The 17,069-nt window shown below is 42.8% G+C and overlaps 1 protein-coding gene and 1 pseudogene across 1 annotated transcript in view; both read left to right on the top strand.

The window, feature by feature from the left end:
* The window catches only part of LOC109922578 (glutamate receptor ionotropic, NMDA 2B-like), a 263,374-nt gene that overhangs the window by 154,308 nt on the left and 91,997 nt on the right, over positions 1-17,069 (top strand). The gene's annotated exons all lie outside the window — the stretch shown is intronic.
* Positions 14,541-15,622, top strand: LOC125487166 (annotated as a pseudogene).

The raw sequence follows: 17,069 nt of genomic DNA, 5'->3' as shown, positions 1-17,069 counted from the left end.
TTAGAGGAGGATATGCAGATGATGGCGTTCCCATGTATCTGCTGCCTTTGTCCTTCTAGGTGCTAGAGGTCACAGCTTTGGAAGGTGTTGTTAAAGGAGTCTTGGTCAGTTGCTGCAGTACATTTGTATATGGTACATGCTACTGCTACTGTGCATTTGGTTGGAGGGAGTGAATTTTGAAAGTGATGGATGGTGTGCTAATCAAGTGAACTGCTTTGTCCTGGATGGTATCAAACTCCTTTGAGTGTTGTTGGAGCTGCATTGATTCAGCAAATAGAAAATATTCCAGCACAGTCCTGACTTGTGCCTTGAAAATGCTGGATCGGTTTTGGGGAGTCAGCAGATGAATTACTAGCCACAGAATTTCCAATTTCTGATCTGCGGTATCCCCATTATATATACAGGACTAATTAGGCTTCTGGTCAATGGAAATCCCAGGGTATCAATGGGGATGTACCATAACTACAAAGGCTCATGCACATTCTTAGAAAGAGGTGAGAACAGGTAGCTTTGGAGCACAATGCCAAGAGTCAAACTCTGAGGAGCTGGATGTCACAGTGCCGTAGGATGTCCAATGACATCATATGAGTGGTAGAAGTGAATGTATCATCAAATGCCATATCCTGCCAAATGCAGCAATAGTCTCAGATACTGATCACTTCACCTCAGCCCCGTCATTTACCAACTGCCTCCATCATTTCAGACTCTGACCTCGTGTTTATATGCTGCATCAAACCCACACACTGCTGCAAGGCTAAAATCCCAATCTTCAAATCTTGCATACACAAACAAATATTGAACCATGGCAGCCACATCATTCACAGAGACTGTATGACACTCAGTGAGATACTTCTGTTTTACAGGAGAATGTGACACAAAACCAGAGTTGGCAGCAATTAATCGGAGGCAGTAGCAGATGCACTGCATATCCTGAGGAGGAGACAGTGCTGATTGCCATTGCTCAGGCCATGACAAGTGAAGGTGCTGAAACCATCAAAGGTGAGGATATTTTCAATTCTCTCTCCCTAATTGTCTCTTCCACATTGCATTTTCCCCCTATTTCTTTCAATTTTTTTTCTTTATTCTTTAATGGAATCACTGGCATCACTTGCAAGGCAAAGATTTGTTGCCCATCCCTAATTGCTTTTGAATTGACTGGTTTCCTAGGCCATTTCTGAGTGTTGTTAAGTGTCAACTATGTTGTTGTGGGCTTGGGGTCACATGTAGGCCAGCCTGGGTGAGGACATTAGTGAACCAGATGCTTTTTACCATCAGCAATGATAGTTTAACAGTCACCATCACTGAGACTAGCTTTCAATTCCAGCACGGTGGCTCAGTGGTTAGCACTACTGTCTCATAGCACCAGGAACCTGGGATTGATTCCACCCTTGGGTGACTGTCTGTGTGGAGTTTTCACATTCTCCCTGTGTCTGCATGGGTTTTCTCAGGGTACTCCCAAAGTTCCGGCTAGGTGGATTAGCCATGGTAAATTGCTCATAGCGTCCAGGGATGTGCAGGCTAGGTGGATTAGCAATGGGAAATGCAAGGTTATGAGGTTGGGGTTGGTCTGTGTGGGATGCTCTTTGGAGGGTTCGGTGTAGGTCTCAATGGGCCACATGGTTTGCTTCTGTACTGTAGGGATTCTATGATTTATTAATTGAATTTAAATTCAACCACCTACTGTGGTGGATTTGAATTGGTATCCGCATAGCCTGTGCCTCCGAACTGCTACACCAGTGTCTCTCCAAACATTTTTTTTATTCATTCATGAAATGTTGGCATCATTGGCTAGGCCAGCATTTATTACCCATCCCTAATTAAAAGTCAACCATGTTGCTGTGGGTCTGGAGTCACATGTAGGCCAGGCCAGATAAGGATGGCAGTTTCCTTCCCTAAAGGACATTAATGAACCACATGGGCTTTTCTTGACAATTGGCAATGGTTTCATGATTGTGGCTCATGTGGACAGCGTGGTGGCTCAGTGGTTAGCACTACTACCTCACAGCACTACGGAACTGAGTTCAATTCCAGCCTCAGGTGACTGTCTGTGTGGTGTTTGCACATTCTCCCTGTGTCTCCATGGATTTCCTCAGGGTGCTTGGGTTTCGTCCCACAGTCCAACAATGTGCAGGTTAGGTGGAATGGTCATGCTCAATTGCCCATAGTGTCCTGTGATGTGCAGTTAGGTGGATTAGCAATGGGAAATGTGGGGACAAGATAGAAGTGTGGTTCTGGGTTGGATGCTGTTCGATGGTTGGTGTGAACTCGATGGGCTAAACGGCCTGCTTTTATACTGTAGTGATTCTACGATTATCATTAGACTCTTCATGCCAGATTTAAATTGAGTTCAAATTCCATCATCTGGATTCTGGGATTTGAACTCAGGTCCCCAGGACATTACCTGGGTCTCTGGATTTACTCTGAATCTACCTATTTCCTTCCCCTTCTCCCGCCCCCTCAGAGAGATATATATGGTACAGATGGTGCACCTATTCCCTCTTTTTGCACCACAACCTTACCCTTGTGCATTTCTCCTTTCAGATATACAAGAAGGTCAACTTAACCAGGAAGTGGAGGAACAGCAAGAAGAAAGTGGTGATGAAGACTCAGTCTTGTCACTCAATTCACTCTCATGGCTACAAGCTGAGATATTGACATTGCACATTTACTGAGGAAACAATCGAAGTGCGATTTGCATTTGGCAGGACACTGAACATGAGTGGTGTGCACACAGGTTTGGGGAGGATGGATGCACAGGTTCCAACTCTGCAAAGAGTGTAGTTACACATGAGTTCTGTTATGGAGGACTCAGGTGAGCATTTCAATAGCAGCTTACAGAAGAAAACCAATGGGTATGCACAGAGCCTAGGATTCATCCTCTCTGGTCTGGAAGTGGTGGCCAGCTCTATCAGCACAATTATGGAGCCAACACAATGGCCAATGTCACAGCTTCCATTCTAGCACAAGCAGCATTGAGTTGATGTGGAGTCCTGAAATGATGCAAGTCATCTTGCTAACAACTTGAGATCCTGCCAGATGGCTGTGGATCTCGGTGTGCAAAGGCAGTCCAACCACAGCACTCAACCAGATAAGAGTGCTGAGATGCCATCCCAGTGAAGGGCACTGGTTGTGTGGGCACAGACGTGTGGTACCCTTTCAGGATAGCAGCATTCGGGCCACTCTTTGGCAGTCCTGTGGATGCTGGTCAGCAAGCCAACCCAGACTGCTCTCCACACTAAAGTGTTATGGTCTACAGCTAGGCCTTCTAGACTCAAAGCTCTTTGAGGTCATCCTTGGTGGCCATCTGCAGTCTCCTCCAATGAAAGTCAGATGCCATGCTGTTGCCACTGAGTTTGTATTGCATTGGAGCACTAGTCCTAGAAAATGGCAAAAGAAAGACAACTCCTAAGGATAACCCATAATGAATGAATCAGTTGAATTTTGTATGCACCATGAAATGCTTTTATTTAGAAGGTTGGTTTCGAATACTTATTATGTGGCAACTTTTCCTTGATGTTGGGCTCAATAGCTGGTCAGTGACCGAGGGAAGGTAAAGTGTGGGTATTTTGGGGAGTGGGGAATTGGTGTTGCAGAGGCAGAGTTTTTGATGTACAGGCCACCAGGCAGGGGTTGCTGAGATTATTTCCATTTTACCTTAGCTGCCTCCTCCTTCTGGTGTACAAAACTCTAATTCAGCCTCCGCTAGAATATTGTTCATTTCTGGACACCACATTCCAGGAAGGATGTGAGGTCACATGAGACAATGGAGAAACGGTTTGCAAGGATGGCTCCAGGGATGAGGAACTTTAAGTAATTTCAGTTATGAAGATAGATTGGAGATGTTGGTACTGTTTTCCTTGAAGAAGATAAGTCCGAGAAGAATTCGTAAAGATAATTCAAAACCATGAGGACAGAGCAGACAGAGAGAAACTGTTGCCTCTTCCAATAGGTGCAAGGACAAAAAGGCACAGAATTGGGATAATTGGCAAGAGACAAAAGCAATATGAGGAAAAGCTTTTGCATGCAGTAAGTGGCTAGGATTGAATATCTGGAGACTGTGGTGGAGGCAGCTTCAATCAATATATTTGAAAAAGACCTAGACTGTTATTGAGAAGTTACAAAGTGCAGGTTTACAGGAAAGAGGCTGGAAAATGGCATTAATGAAATGTTCATTCGAAGAGCCTGTTGGTGGAAAGAACGGCCTCTTTCTGAAGTCTAATAATTCTAGGTGTCTTCTGTTCCTGAGTTACTTAATATATAGTTAGTGAAGGACTGTTCCCTCCCATTGGCCAAGTAATCCCTGCCTGGAACTACAATGAATCTTGACACCCTCCCTACTGAGTAATACAGGGCTTCTCTTGAAGGATTCTGGCAGTGGAAACATTGTTCCATCAGATTCCATGTAGTAGCATGGCTTTGCTTGTGCATTGTGCTTGGGTTGCACACTGGAGTTACAAGCAATGTGGTCAACGGACAACATTTGTTGCCAGTTAACCAGCCTTTGGTCTGACATACACATGGTATGGTGAACTGCTGAAAAATTAAGACATCAAAATTGCTGCCAGTTCACTGAACATTAATGTATGGTCAAACACTGGTCTGAGGGAATAGAAATCTCTGTTAGCTCTCGTAGGAAAAAAAATGAAAGGTAGTTACCTCTGAATGAATAGAGATCATCAGTACTGTCTGTCACTCAACTGTGACAGTGAATTGCAAGATGTTGCAGACGGCTCCAGCCTGGAAAGCTTTGGATGCTTGAAAGCTCCTAGTCACAGTTTCCTTTACAACCAATGGAAATGCAGTGCAAGCCCTGTTCTGAGGTAGTAGCTGTGGGTACAATTGGTGGCAGCTTTCAGAGAGGCACCCTTTTGAAGCACAGACATCTCATAAATTATTCCTTGCTGAGGATCAGGTCAGAGAATTACCCCTTCAGGCCTCGGTAAGCTGATTTACTCTAGTTCTACGTGACTGTGATTCAAACAAAAGCCTCAATTTATCCTATTACTGGAGTAATATTGTCACATTGCTAGGGATGCACCTTCCATCTCGATGTGTTTATTTATTGTGATCATCGATCAGAGAATCTCAGTATCTTCATTGGCTGTTATAATATGTTGCCATGATGACATCCATAGTCTCAGGTGGAAATTACCTCAGAAAAGACATGTTGTTTTGAAGGAGTGCAGTGCACGTTCATTGGAATACCACCAGGTTTCCAAAGGTTAGGGTATGAGGGCAAGTGATAGCCTAATGGTATTATTGTTGGACTATTAATCCAGAGACCAGTAATGTTCTCAGGACTTGGGTTCAAATCCTGCCACAGCAGATGGTGGAATTTGAATTCAATTTTTAAAAAAAATCTGGAATTAAGAGTCTAATGATGATCATGAAACCATTGTTGATTGTTAGCAAAACACATCTGGTTCACTAATGCCCTTTAAGGAAGGGAACTGCCATCCTCACCTGGTATGGTCTACATGTGACTGCAGACCCACAACAATGTGTTTGACTTTTAACTGCCCTCTGGGTATGTAGGGATGAGCAATAAATGCTGGCCTAGCCAGCAATATCCTCATCCCGTGAATGAATGAAGAAAAAATGAAGCAGTGTAAGCTAAACTTTTGTTCCCAGATTTATAGAGGGTTTGAGGTATAGATGATCATGGAATTTTGATGTGAATTGACTGGATAAATAAGAAATAACATTTTTCACTGAAACTGAAGAACAAGCTTAAAATCAGAGGCCGTAAGGGATGCAATTCTTGCCCACATAAAGCCAGAGATTCTCACTAGTTGATCATTTGAAATTTATGTGTACTATTCATTCATGGAATGAGGGCATCTCTGGTTAGACCAGCATTTATTGCCCAGAGGGCAGTTAAGAGTCAGCAATGTTGCTGTGGATCTGGAGTCACATGTAGGCCAGACCAGGTAAGGATGGCAGTTTCCTTCCCTGAAGAGCATTAGTGAACCTGATGGGTTTTCCTGACAATTGACAATGGATTCATAGTCATCTTTAGATTCCTAATTCCAGATTTTTATTAAATTCAAATTCTACCATCTGCCATTGTGTGATTCAAACCCAGGCCCCCTGAATTATACCTGGGTCTCTGGATTAACAGTGTAGCGATAATACCACTAGGCCATTGCCTCCCCTGTTGACGTGTGACAGGTTTTGGAGTGGGGTAACTGGATGGAATTCAGATGCTGATCAGCCACAGTCTCAATAAATGGTGCAACTAGGCTTGAGATGCTGATTAGCCTCCCCCTGTACCAATGATCATTTACTGCAGTGATGTGAGACCCTGATGAGTCCCAATGCCTCATTATAATGCTGTCACAGTGCTGTCTTGAGCATCAATGTTTTCAGCTGGTATGCTAATATGTTGCCAATGACGAACTCCATACTGTCACCGTGTTTACTCTCTGTCATAGCAAGCTACTTCCTACAGTCTCAATATGTTCACATTGTAGTATTGTGCAGCCTTGGGGAACCTACAGCCTCAATATGTTGATTTATTGAGTAATACATTATAACCAGAGCAAATATTGCTATGTTGCATTATATAATGCTGTGCTGGTATTATGGTGATGCACCATCTGACCCAATCTTCTTACTTACTGCATTAAAATTTTGCTATACAATGCTTGCTATGACCTGCAGTAGAAACAGAAACAGGCCATTTAGCCCAACTGTGCTGGTATTTATACTGCAGATAGGCTTTCTTCCATTCCATCTGACTCATTGAAGCCTTCAAGCAGGTCTCATGCAGTCATCTAATTTCCTTTTGTAAGCATTTAAGCTATTTTGCCTCAACCATTTCCAAGGTCAAATTACTCGCTGAATGAAGAGGTTTCGTCTCATTCCCCAATTGGTGTCTTTACTTACATGATGTTGTCTATTGATGATGCACCCTATAGCCTTTGTATATTTATTTACTGTGTTGCTGTGATGCTTTTGGAATTGATATCCTCATTGCTTCAGTTGATCGGGGAACCAGTACATATAGATGCAGTTTTTCACATTCTGTAACCATGTGTTGCTGCAATGCACCCTATTGCATCAGTATCTTTACCTACTTTAGTGATTTTTTGAAATGAAATATCTCATTTAGCCTCAGCTTTCCAGTTTTTGCATTTCGGTGACAGTCCCATTGACCCAGTATGGTTACATTCTCCAGTAATCTTTTAACCTGATGCAGCCTGTAGAGTTAGTATCTTATAGTGTATGCCATAATGTCTTGGTACATTTAATTAATGTAGTTTATGTATTATTAGGATGCCAGTGCTATAGGCACAATATGTTTACTGACTCCTGTAGGGTGTTACAATGATATTACCTGCAACCTCAGTCCATTTATTTACTGTGCTAAGATGTTGCTATGATGCATCATCTACCAGCATTACTTTTAGTTACTGGAGTAACGTGTTTGTTACAATGCTGTTCTTAGCTCAAGGTTTATTGCCCATGTTGCCATGATTCACCCTATAAGCTGAGTTTATTTTCTGATGCAGTTATTTGTTGTCATAAAGCAACTCATTGCCTCAGTAGGTTCACACGCCTCAGTAACGCAATGCAATGATGCACGCTCTAGCCTCTATTTTTAATTCCTGCATGTATGGTTGAGACTCTCCCTGCTTCCGGTAGTAACATGTGGCTATGATGTATACTGTAGCGTCAGTACACAGAATTAATTTGACTGTACAGCACAGAAACAGGCTATTCAGCCCATACATACGACGATGTTAATACTCCACATGGGTCTCCCCTCATTCCACCTAGCTCACTTCAGCCTGTGATAATTTCTTTCTGTATCTCTGTCTTTCATGTAGTCATCTGGTTTCCTTCCTTAAATATCTAAGCTCTTGCTGTGACCACATTCTAACCACTCTCTGAGTGAAAAAAAACCTCTCCTTTTGCCAATCAGTACATTTACTTACTGCAGCATTCAGTATACTTGATGCACCCTACAGCCCAAGTAGGTTTAGTTACTGTAGTAATGTAATGCTATCATGCATCAAATAATATCAGTGTTGAATACTTACTGTAGTAAAAGCTATTGTAGTAATAATTTAATGTGACATACCCTACAGGGTTTGTGTGATAATTTACTGAAGTAATGTGTTGTTATGAAGCATGTAGCCTCAGTCTGTATACTTACTATAATAACGTGTTGCCACGGTGCAGACTATAGCCTCAGCATTTACTTACTATTGTGATGTGTTGCTGTGATACATCTTGTCATTTATCTATTGTACTAGTACTTTAAAAATTGCTGGAGCCTTGCGAATTAGATTTTTGTTTTACTTCACTCTTGAGACTGGATTAGTTTTGTACCTTGAATGGCTGCCAGTATGTATTGATAATGGTGTGGCAGGGTCGATGAAGCCTCAAGTATCTCAGGAACCTTTCACTCAGTTGTCAACCAGGCCAACTGCAGTGCACTGTAAATAACTGAAAATTCGACTCCATTACGGCATGTTTCACTGAGAGTAACGTTAGGAAGTGACTAAAATGATGCCAGGCAGTCGAAAGTAACTGACAGTGTTTGCCTATGCAATTCTTCACAGAACACCCTTGAAAGACCAGTCAGATGTAAAGATGACCAGCAGAAGCTGTTAGACCAGGTTTTTATGAAATGTTTGGGTCGATCGGAGAACGAGAAATCAAATCAACCATCATGCAATCACAAACAGAACTGTCAGTGAGTTCCACTGTAACACCCATGATTCCACGGACAATGGACTGATGCACGAAAGAAGTCTAATGGTCTTACGAGAGCTGAGAAGGTAAGTATAGTTTACTGGGTAAAAATATTTTTGCACGTCAATAAGTATTTTTTTTCCTGAAAGTTGCTTATGGATGGCTGAATTCCATAGTCAAGTGAGTTGTAAAAACTGCACTGTCGTGGTGACAGCTCGCCTTCCCGAGGTGATCCATTTTGTACCTTTTTATCCAGGTAACAAGTGAAAACATAGTTGAATGGATGAAAAGTGTGTCCCATTAGTACTCAGCAACTAACGTGTTGCTTTCCCTATCTGTTTCTGTCTGTGTACAGGAAGATGAATCAAAACACCCAGCAATTATGGGCGAAGGCTTGAGGTGGGTAATTCTTGAGTGAGTTTAACCAACACATCCCTCCACTACAAGGGATAGCCTGGACTCCAAAGGGATTAGACTCAGGTAAGGTGAGCGTCACGTTCTGGCGTATTGTCTTCTTGCCAGAATATAAAGATGATTGAGGCAGTATAAAAAGGGGGCATTGAGACGTGGGAACTCCATGTGTGTTCCATGGGCTGCATTATCTTTCTATTGCAGGGCAGGTAAAGGAATTTTGAAAGGGAAAATGTTGGAATATGTGAGGCGGCTTGAGCTGCTTTGTCTGTGCCAGTGTTGTACACTGAATGTGATGATGCTGTGTGACAACTGGACCTCCTTTAACATGTAACATTTTGTTTTCATTTCTCACAGGTCCACAGCAACTCAAGAGACAGCAGGAGTTGCAGAGGGCACACTTTGAATGTGGGGAGAGGCAGAGGAGGAATGGGGCCTGATGTGGAGGTGGCTTTTGGAGTTGCTTTAGGAAGAGGAGGAGATTGCATGCACGAGGAGGGCAAACAAAGTAGCATTCACCTCAGTTCCTTGTCCTACCTCCATAGCATTTCCTTCCCAACCTCCTGCCAGATTCGTACATGCCATGCTTCAAGCTGCTGCCACCAGGGGTCAACTGAGGGAGTTGTGATATTGGGCTTGTCGTCTGAGTCCAACCTGTTGGGAGGTTAGGCTTGGGGAAGTGTCGGTGAGGGAGCACTGGCAGATATGGGATTCATGTGCCTTGGTCACCTGTAAGATGTGGTGGAGTCAGTCTGAGAACAAGTGAGAGGAGAACAACATGAGCGGGGAAAATTGAAGGAAATAGATTGGGGATGGAGGATGGAGGTGTTGGGCAGGTAACTTAGCCAGTGAGCTTGGAGATTAAATGCTGTAATAATACAGTACGAAAATAGTTGGATGGTCTATTGCAGAATGTGACCAACTTTAAGCACATTGTGGGCACAATTTGCCAGGTTGTGGCATGATCAGTGACTCTTATATGCGTTCCCCTACTGAGCAACACCCAGTAATGATACAGTGCAAGGCCATGACCAACAGGAAGGTGGGTGTCAGTGCCATTTCCTTACACCGCTCGCTCCACCCTGGGATGTAGGAGGTGGGGTGGACACAGCCCTTATAACCCAAACCCTCAAAGGAATAATTGCAATGTGAGTTTGCAGCCTGAATGATAGTAGCGAGATTTACTCATCTCTACAACAGTTTCTCAGTATAGACAAAACATCAAGGGTGTGACTTATGGACTTTGTGAGACCAGTGGTCAAAGTTTATGGCAATTATCACCTCATGGGGTATTTCTTCCTTCCCTTTGCCCCTCCATTAGCCCATCCATAAATTACTGGGCAATATCAACAATGGGCTAGCAATGATTTCCCAGAAATGTTTGGTCAATGTATTACCAGGGTGCACCCTATATTTCTTTACTGTAGTAATCTGTTCTTACACTGAATCCTGCAGTTCAAAAAACTGCTATATAGCAGTAATGTGTGGTCACTATTGTCTTTAATCTAAGCCTACTTGCTAATTGTAGTAATTTGCTGCCAAGTTGTGAACAGGATGTATACAAGGTATGTTCTTGTGTATATTGCTGATGATATTTGACTCCATGGTGCCTGTTTTATGAATACTGTGAGTATTTTTTGCCACTAAAATGATGTCCACAGTGGCCATGCTCACATACTCATGCAAACCTCTAGTGCCAGATATGCTGGATGCCATTTTGGTGAGGGTTTTAGCACACACAGGATGCAGTGGCAGGATATATACACATTAGGATGACTTTGACTCCAATGAGTGCTTGAAGGAAATGCTACCATTTTGAAGCCTAGTGTTCCAGTGAAATCCCTCTTTTAAACACACACAGCTGAACAGCAGCGCAAATGACCTTCCCCATCACTCCCCCCAAACCTCACACCAGTGATACTGAGAGGGATCATTGATTTTTTTCTGCTTGATTGCTGGTTGATTTCTGCTGTCTTGAGCTGTGATTGTGAATGTGTTTGGGGGTTTCTGGAGTTGTTGAAAGTTGTTGAAGTCCCTGGGGTATTCAGGATCAGGTATTGGAAGGACTTTTTCCTGACTTCAAGGATTCTGGAAAAATAAAATTCCTACCAGACAGGAGTACAGTGGCTATATTCTTTGAAGTACAGCAAGGCAGGAACAATGAGCAGGGGCATACAGAGTGCAAGCTGCTGGGAAAGGGAGGAGGGAGAGAAGAGCTGTCAGCTGGATATCCACAGTGACTGTGTAATTGACAATGGTCATGAGCTCTATGGCTTCTTCCTGACTGCAGCAATTGACATTTTCAAAACCTCTCAATATGCAGAGAGGAGGCACTGGGACAGTGGTAATATGACTGGGCTGGCAATCCAGGGCAGTGTTATGGGCTGTGCATTCAAACCCACCATGGCAGGCAATGAAATTTGAATTAGTTAAAATCTAGTTTAATGGTGACCATATACTCACTGTCAATTGCTATAAAACCCATCTGCTTCACTAATACCCTAGTAAGTAAAACTATCATCCTTGGCACAGCCTATGGGTGGCTCCAGACCCATAGCAACATGATTGACTCTTAACTGCCGTCCGAAATAGCCTGGCAAACCATTCAGTTCAAAGGCAAGGAGGAGTGAGCAAAGAATGCCAGCCTTATCAACAATGCCCACAAACTCACCTAAGAGTAAAAAAGAACTAAGGGAGTGCATTAAAATTCTATATTGCAAAAGAGGCAGATAAACTGAGCACATAGCATCATGCAGGCTTCCCCCATTGTGTGGTATACTATTGACTGTGCACACTTTGCTTTGTGGATATCAAAAGTCAACTCTGAGACGTACCACAATTGAATTGTAGTTTTCTCAAATTCAGGGCACTGTGTGACTTGTTGAAGTCCTCTGCAGTCAAGTTTGAGTGTAATCTCACCCTCTGGCAAGTTTGCCCTGTCCTACTGGCAAGTCACTGAATCCTTGTGCCTCACCACATGAAGCTCCTGCCTCTAAGGCTTAAGTTTGAAATGTGCATCATGCCAGCAACTGAGTTGGTGCTGAGAATGGCTGAATGATTGATAATGTGTCTCCTTCATCACTGTCCTCCTGCTGTTCCCTGCCTGTCCAAGTTACAGCATCTGAAAGCAAAAATGACATAATCGTACAGTTATGGTGAGTGGTCTCACGTAAGGACTTCAATCGGGCTGTCTACAGACAAAGGTAGTGCATTGTTTTCTTAACTCCACCTTTGGGATCGGGGCATCGCTGGTGGACCAGCATTAATTGCCAATTCCTAATTGCCCTTGAGGAGGTAATGATGAGCTGCCTTCTTGAACCACCGCAGTCCATGCTCTGTAGGTAGATTGACATTGCTGTTAGGGAGGGAATTCAAAAATTTTGACCCAATGACACTGAAGGAACAGTGACCGATTTCCAAGTCATGATGGTGATTGGCTTGGAGGGGATTCTTGCGAAGGTGGTGTTCCCAAGTATCTGCTAGCCTTTTCCTTCTAGATGGTAGTGCTTGTGGGTTTGGAAGGTGCTGTCTAAGGGTCTTTTGTGAATTTCTGCAGTGCATCTTGTAGATAGTAAACACTGCTGTTACTGAATGTCTGTAAATGTTTGTGGAAGTGGTGCCAATGAGGTAAACTGTTTTGTCCTGGATTGTGCCAAAGTTCTTGAGTTACACTCACCCAGGAAAGTGGAGAGTACTCCATCATACTCCTGACTTTGCACTTTGTAGATGGTGGACAGGCTTTGGGAAGTCAGAAGATGAGTTATTTGCTGCAGTATTCCTAGCCTCTGATGTCCTCTTGTAGCAATTGTATTTATATAGTTAGTCCAGTTCAGTTTCTGGTCAATGGTAACCCGGCATATATGATTGATGGTGGATTAACAGGCAGATTAGTTAGGCTGGAATCAATGTCAAAAAACATGTAAGTGTCCCATCTTAACTTGTCGGAGGGATTTGTGCAGACAGTAGAGCCAATTCTTTCCAGGCTCAAGGGGTTTGGAATAGAGGGTTCTTCCTCCTGATTGTTCTCCAGTGACACTTGCTGGAAGTGATTGTGTGCGTTTTGATTGAAGACTGGAATCATTTTGGCTGTGAATAGACCCCTGCAATCAAATAATCAGCTGGCAACTCATTAGGAAGGCTCAGACATGAATAATGACCACTCGAGTGATGACCTGCAACAGATCACTCACTATTCATGGAACCAGAAAGATGTTGATGAAAGAGGGAGGACGAAAATGTAAACATTGCAGAGGAAGAAAATAAAACAAACTCTTGGTGTGAAATTGCTTTTCATTTTCAAATACTGTTCACAGTGTTGAGGTTTCTCTTAAAGTGAATGATATATAATGAATATAACAGAAAAATAAAATAAAGTGTTTGGTGGCAATAAAAGCTCAAGGGAGTGGTGGGCCGTCTTGTGGCACAGTGGATAATGGCCCTGCCTCTGAGATGAATGCTTTGGGTTTAAGTCCCATACTAGGATGTGACAGTTAAGGAACGTGTGTATGTAATATGGCCAAACAGGTTGAGTCTTAATCTATAAATTCTTCCAACACACCTCGGGTTAGCGCTAAGAGCTGGAGAGACTCTGGGTCAATAATTGATGATACTCAAACTTTAGCCTCATTCAGGCTTCTGACTAGCTTAATGTTCTAGGAAGAAAGAAGCTGTGGGAAATAGACGTTATGCATGTGCTTTGTCTGCCTCTTGCATCTTTAGATGTGGGAAGTTGTCCAAGTCTTTATGTTGCCATTTAAGTGGAGAATGGCTCTGAAGGCATAAAAGCAGTCTCCAAAGAATTCACTCTGGTTAGATTGATCAGACTAACAATAAAAAGAAAAAGTGACGAGAGCATATCTTCAGGGCTGCAATGTTATTAGAATGTAACCAAAGGATCTGCTTAATCTCTGGGGATGTGGATTTCGACCACAGCATCATGGATTTAAACTTAACACAATTCCCAATTGTTAGTTCTCTTAAACCTTGAATCACGGTTCCGAACTTCACATTTGGCTGTGATTTTCCAAAAGGAAGTCTTATGGAACAGTGGGTAGTGTCCCACTCTCTGACTCAGAAGCTACAGGTTCAAATCCCACTCCAGGGCTTGGTGGCTGAGGAAGGTACATTTGTAATATTGTGAAACAGGTTGATTATCAACCTGCAAATCTTTGATTGTGTCTGTGCCAAGCAGTAAGATCAGGAAAACACTTGGTTAGCCTTGCCTGATGTGGAGTGATGCCCCTCTGGTGATAAGTTAGTGATCTGCTTCAAGGATAAATAAGAAATGAAAACAGACATACGCACATACATCTGCCTCCTGTATCAATAGAAATGGGGAAAGCACATAAGCCTAAGTTGGAATAGTGATAAGTTTTTAAAAGTAAAAGGGGAGAATGGTTGAATGGTTTCTCAAGTGCATAATGAAAATGACAAAGGTGACTTCATCATTTGGTAGGAAGTGGAACAAGACCCAGACTCTGTTTCAGCAATGCCAGGGCCAAAGGATTTCACTTGTGGTAATCGTGGTACCCTGCCAAAAGAAAGAGGAAATCATAGGACTAAAGCCAAAAGGAGCAACATAAGTAGTACAGTCACACAAGGCCCCTGAAGTTGGTGGATCGCTGGTTCAGAAATGGATACAGTGAGTGCACCACCCCAAAACCTAAATGTGTCATAGTGGCTTCCTACAGCACTGTGCGAGGGCACCTGTACAAAGGCCAATATCCCGTCACCAAGTCACCCTTTATTTACATGTGCACAGTACATTCTCGGAGTCAGTCCCTGAAGTCAGGAGACTCTCCGAATCCCCTGTTCATTCTCTATCAGCCAGGGCTCCCTGATTGGCTCAGGTTAACAACCCCAATCAAGGATCTCATAGTCAATAAGGTCCACTTGGTTCCAATACTACAGTATCCATATGTTGAATAAATAAATCTGTGGTTTGGAAAGTTTACATAGAATAAAAGAAAGACTTCTGAGACATTGTGGTTTGGTTAGGAAGGAGGAAGATGTTGAATTCTGTAAATACATCTACAGTTAAGCAAATGATGGAGGTCTGGTTTCCTATCGTATCATCTGGCTGTTAAAACTTTGACACCAGTACTTGTTCAGCACCAAATCCCTTATTTTTCTTGTTGTTCATTCAATCTCCCAACCCTCACTCTTTCCATGACTGTCCCAGGAAAGTAAGTCTCCCCATTCTTTGAGAATGCCATTGTCAAAACCCTAAATGCCAAGCATTTTGTCCTTTATCTCTTATGACACTTCTCCAGCTGCCAGCCTGCTGAAAACCCCATCAACGTCTCCACATTTTCTGCCTGGAATGTAAAGATAACCCCCAGATTCATTCTGCACTACAAACTGCCTTCTTAAACCCCTCTCACCAGGTCCCCCCATCCCGACTTACAACAAAAGTGAAGAGGTCATTGACTTCTTTGTCACTATGATTGAGACTATGTTATTGGTTGTCTTTGATGTTTCCAAGGCCTTGCAGAAGCTACCAGCCTAAAAGTCAGAAATTACACACCAGGCTATAGTCCAACAGGTTTATTTGAAAACACAAGCTTTCAGAGCCTCGCTCCTCCTCCAGACGTCAGTGAAAGAGGTGGTATCAGACACGCAACTTATAAGTAAAAGATAAAAGGGTCACACCACTGATGAGAATGTATTAAACAAACCTAAGATGTTGTTAAAGTTTTAATCAGCTGGAAGGTCTTAATTGGTTAATATGTATATGTAAATCCCCGAATCACTGATTTTATCAGTGTAAAGATGTGACATTTTAGGTCAGACGATGCATGTTAGGCGTGAGGCCTTGTTCAGAATCTGTTTGTGTTTTGGTTTGGCGTTAGACTAGTTTTGTTTCTAAAGTAGGAATTTATAAAACGCCACATTGACTGACTGTATCTGAAGATACAAATTCACCCCATAGATTTACACTGATAAAACCTTTAGTTCTCTCAGGACAGTGACTTGAAAGGAATTCAGGGATTTACATATACATATTAATCAATCAAAACCTTCTACCTGATTAAAGATTTAACAGCATCTTAGATTTGTTTAATACATCCTCATCAGTGGTGTGATCCTTTGATCTTTTACTTAAAATTCTGTGTCTGTTACTACCTCTCTCACTAACACCTGAAGAAGGAGCGAGGATGTGAAAACTCAAATTAACCTGTTGGACAATAACCTGGTGTCATGTGTTTTCTGACCTTGTCCACCCTGGTCCAACACCAGCACCTCGACATCATGCCTAAACACCCTCCAAGTTTTCTCATCTGTCCTAGCCCTAAGCTTTTTAGCTTCTCTCCCATCTCCTCTCATATCCTCTTGGAATGGATCACGTCTGTGAGACACGCATCCTCCTCCCTCAACCCCATTTCCTCCAAACTGTTGACCCACAACTTCCCATTGGTCCCCCTGTTAGCTAGTATTGGTAATGGTTCTCCTTTGGTACCTTGCCCCCTCTCCTTCCAATCTCAGCACGATACTTGTCCATCAAAAAAAATTCTTGACCCTACCTTGCAATCTACCACTCCAACTACTGCCTCCCTTTCCTCTCCGAAGTCCTTCCATGTAATATTGTCTTTCACATCCACTTCACACAGTCACAGAGTCATACAGCATGAAAACAGACCCTTTGGTCCAACTCGTCCATGCCGACCAATTGATTGAGTCCTATTTGCCTGAGTTTGGCCTATATCGCTCTAAACTTTTCCTATTCATGTACCTGTCCAAATGTCTTTTAATTTTTGTAATTGTACCTGGCTCTACCAGCTCCCCTGGCAGCTCATTCCATACATGCACCGCCCTAAGGCTCCCCCTAATTTTGTCTGCCATGTGGATCTCCAAGGTCTATGCATGGGCAGTGACTTCAGGATGCAAGAGTTAAGGAATTTGTATTCTGATTGGCGTGAGCAGATACTCCCACCTGTTGTGCCAATTGGAGGGAA

The sequence above is a fragment of the Rhincodon typus genome, chromosome 37 (genome assembly GCF_021869965.1).
Source record: "Rhincodon typus isolate 14 chromosome 37, sRhiTyp1.1, whole genome shotgun sequence".
NCBI classification, from domain to species: Eukaryota; Metazoa; Chordata; class Chondrichthyes; order Orectolobiformes; family Rhincodontidae; genus Rhincodon; species Rhincodon typus.
Note: the sequence above shows the minus strand (reverse complement) of the source record. Positions and strands in the feature narration are given on the sequence as shown.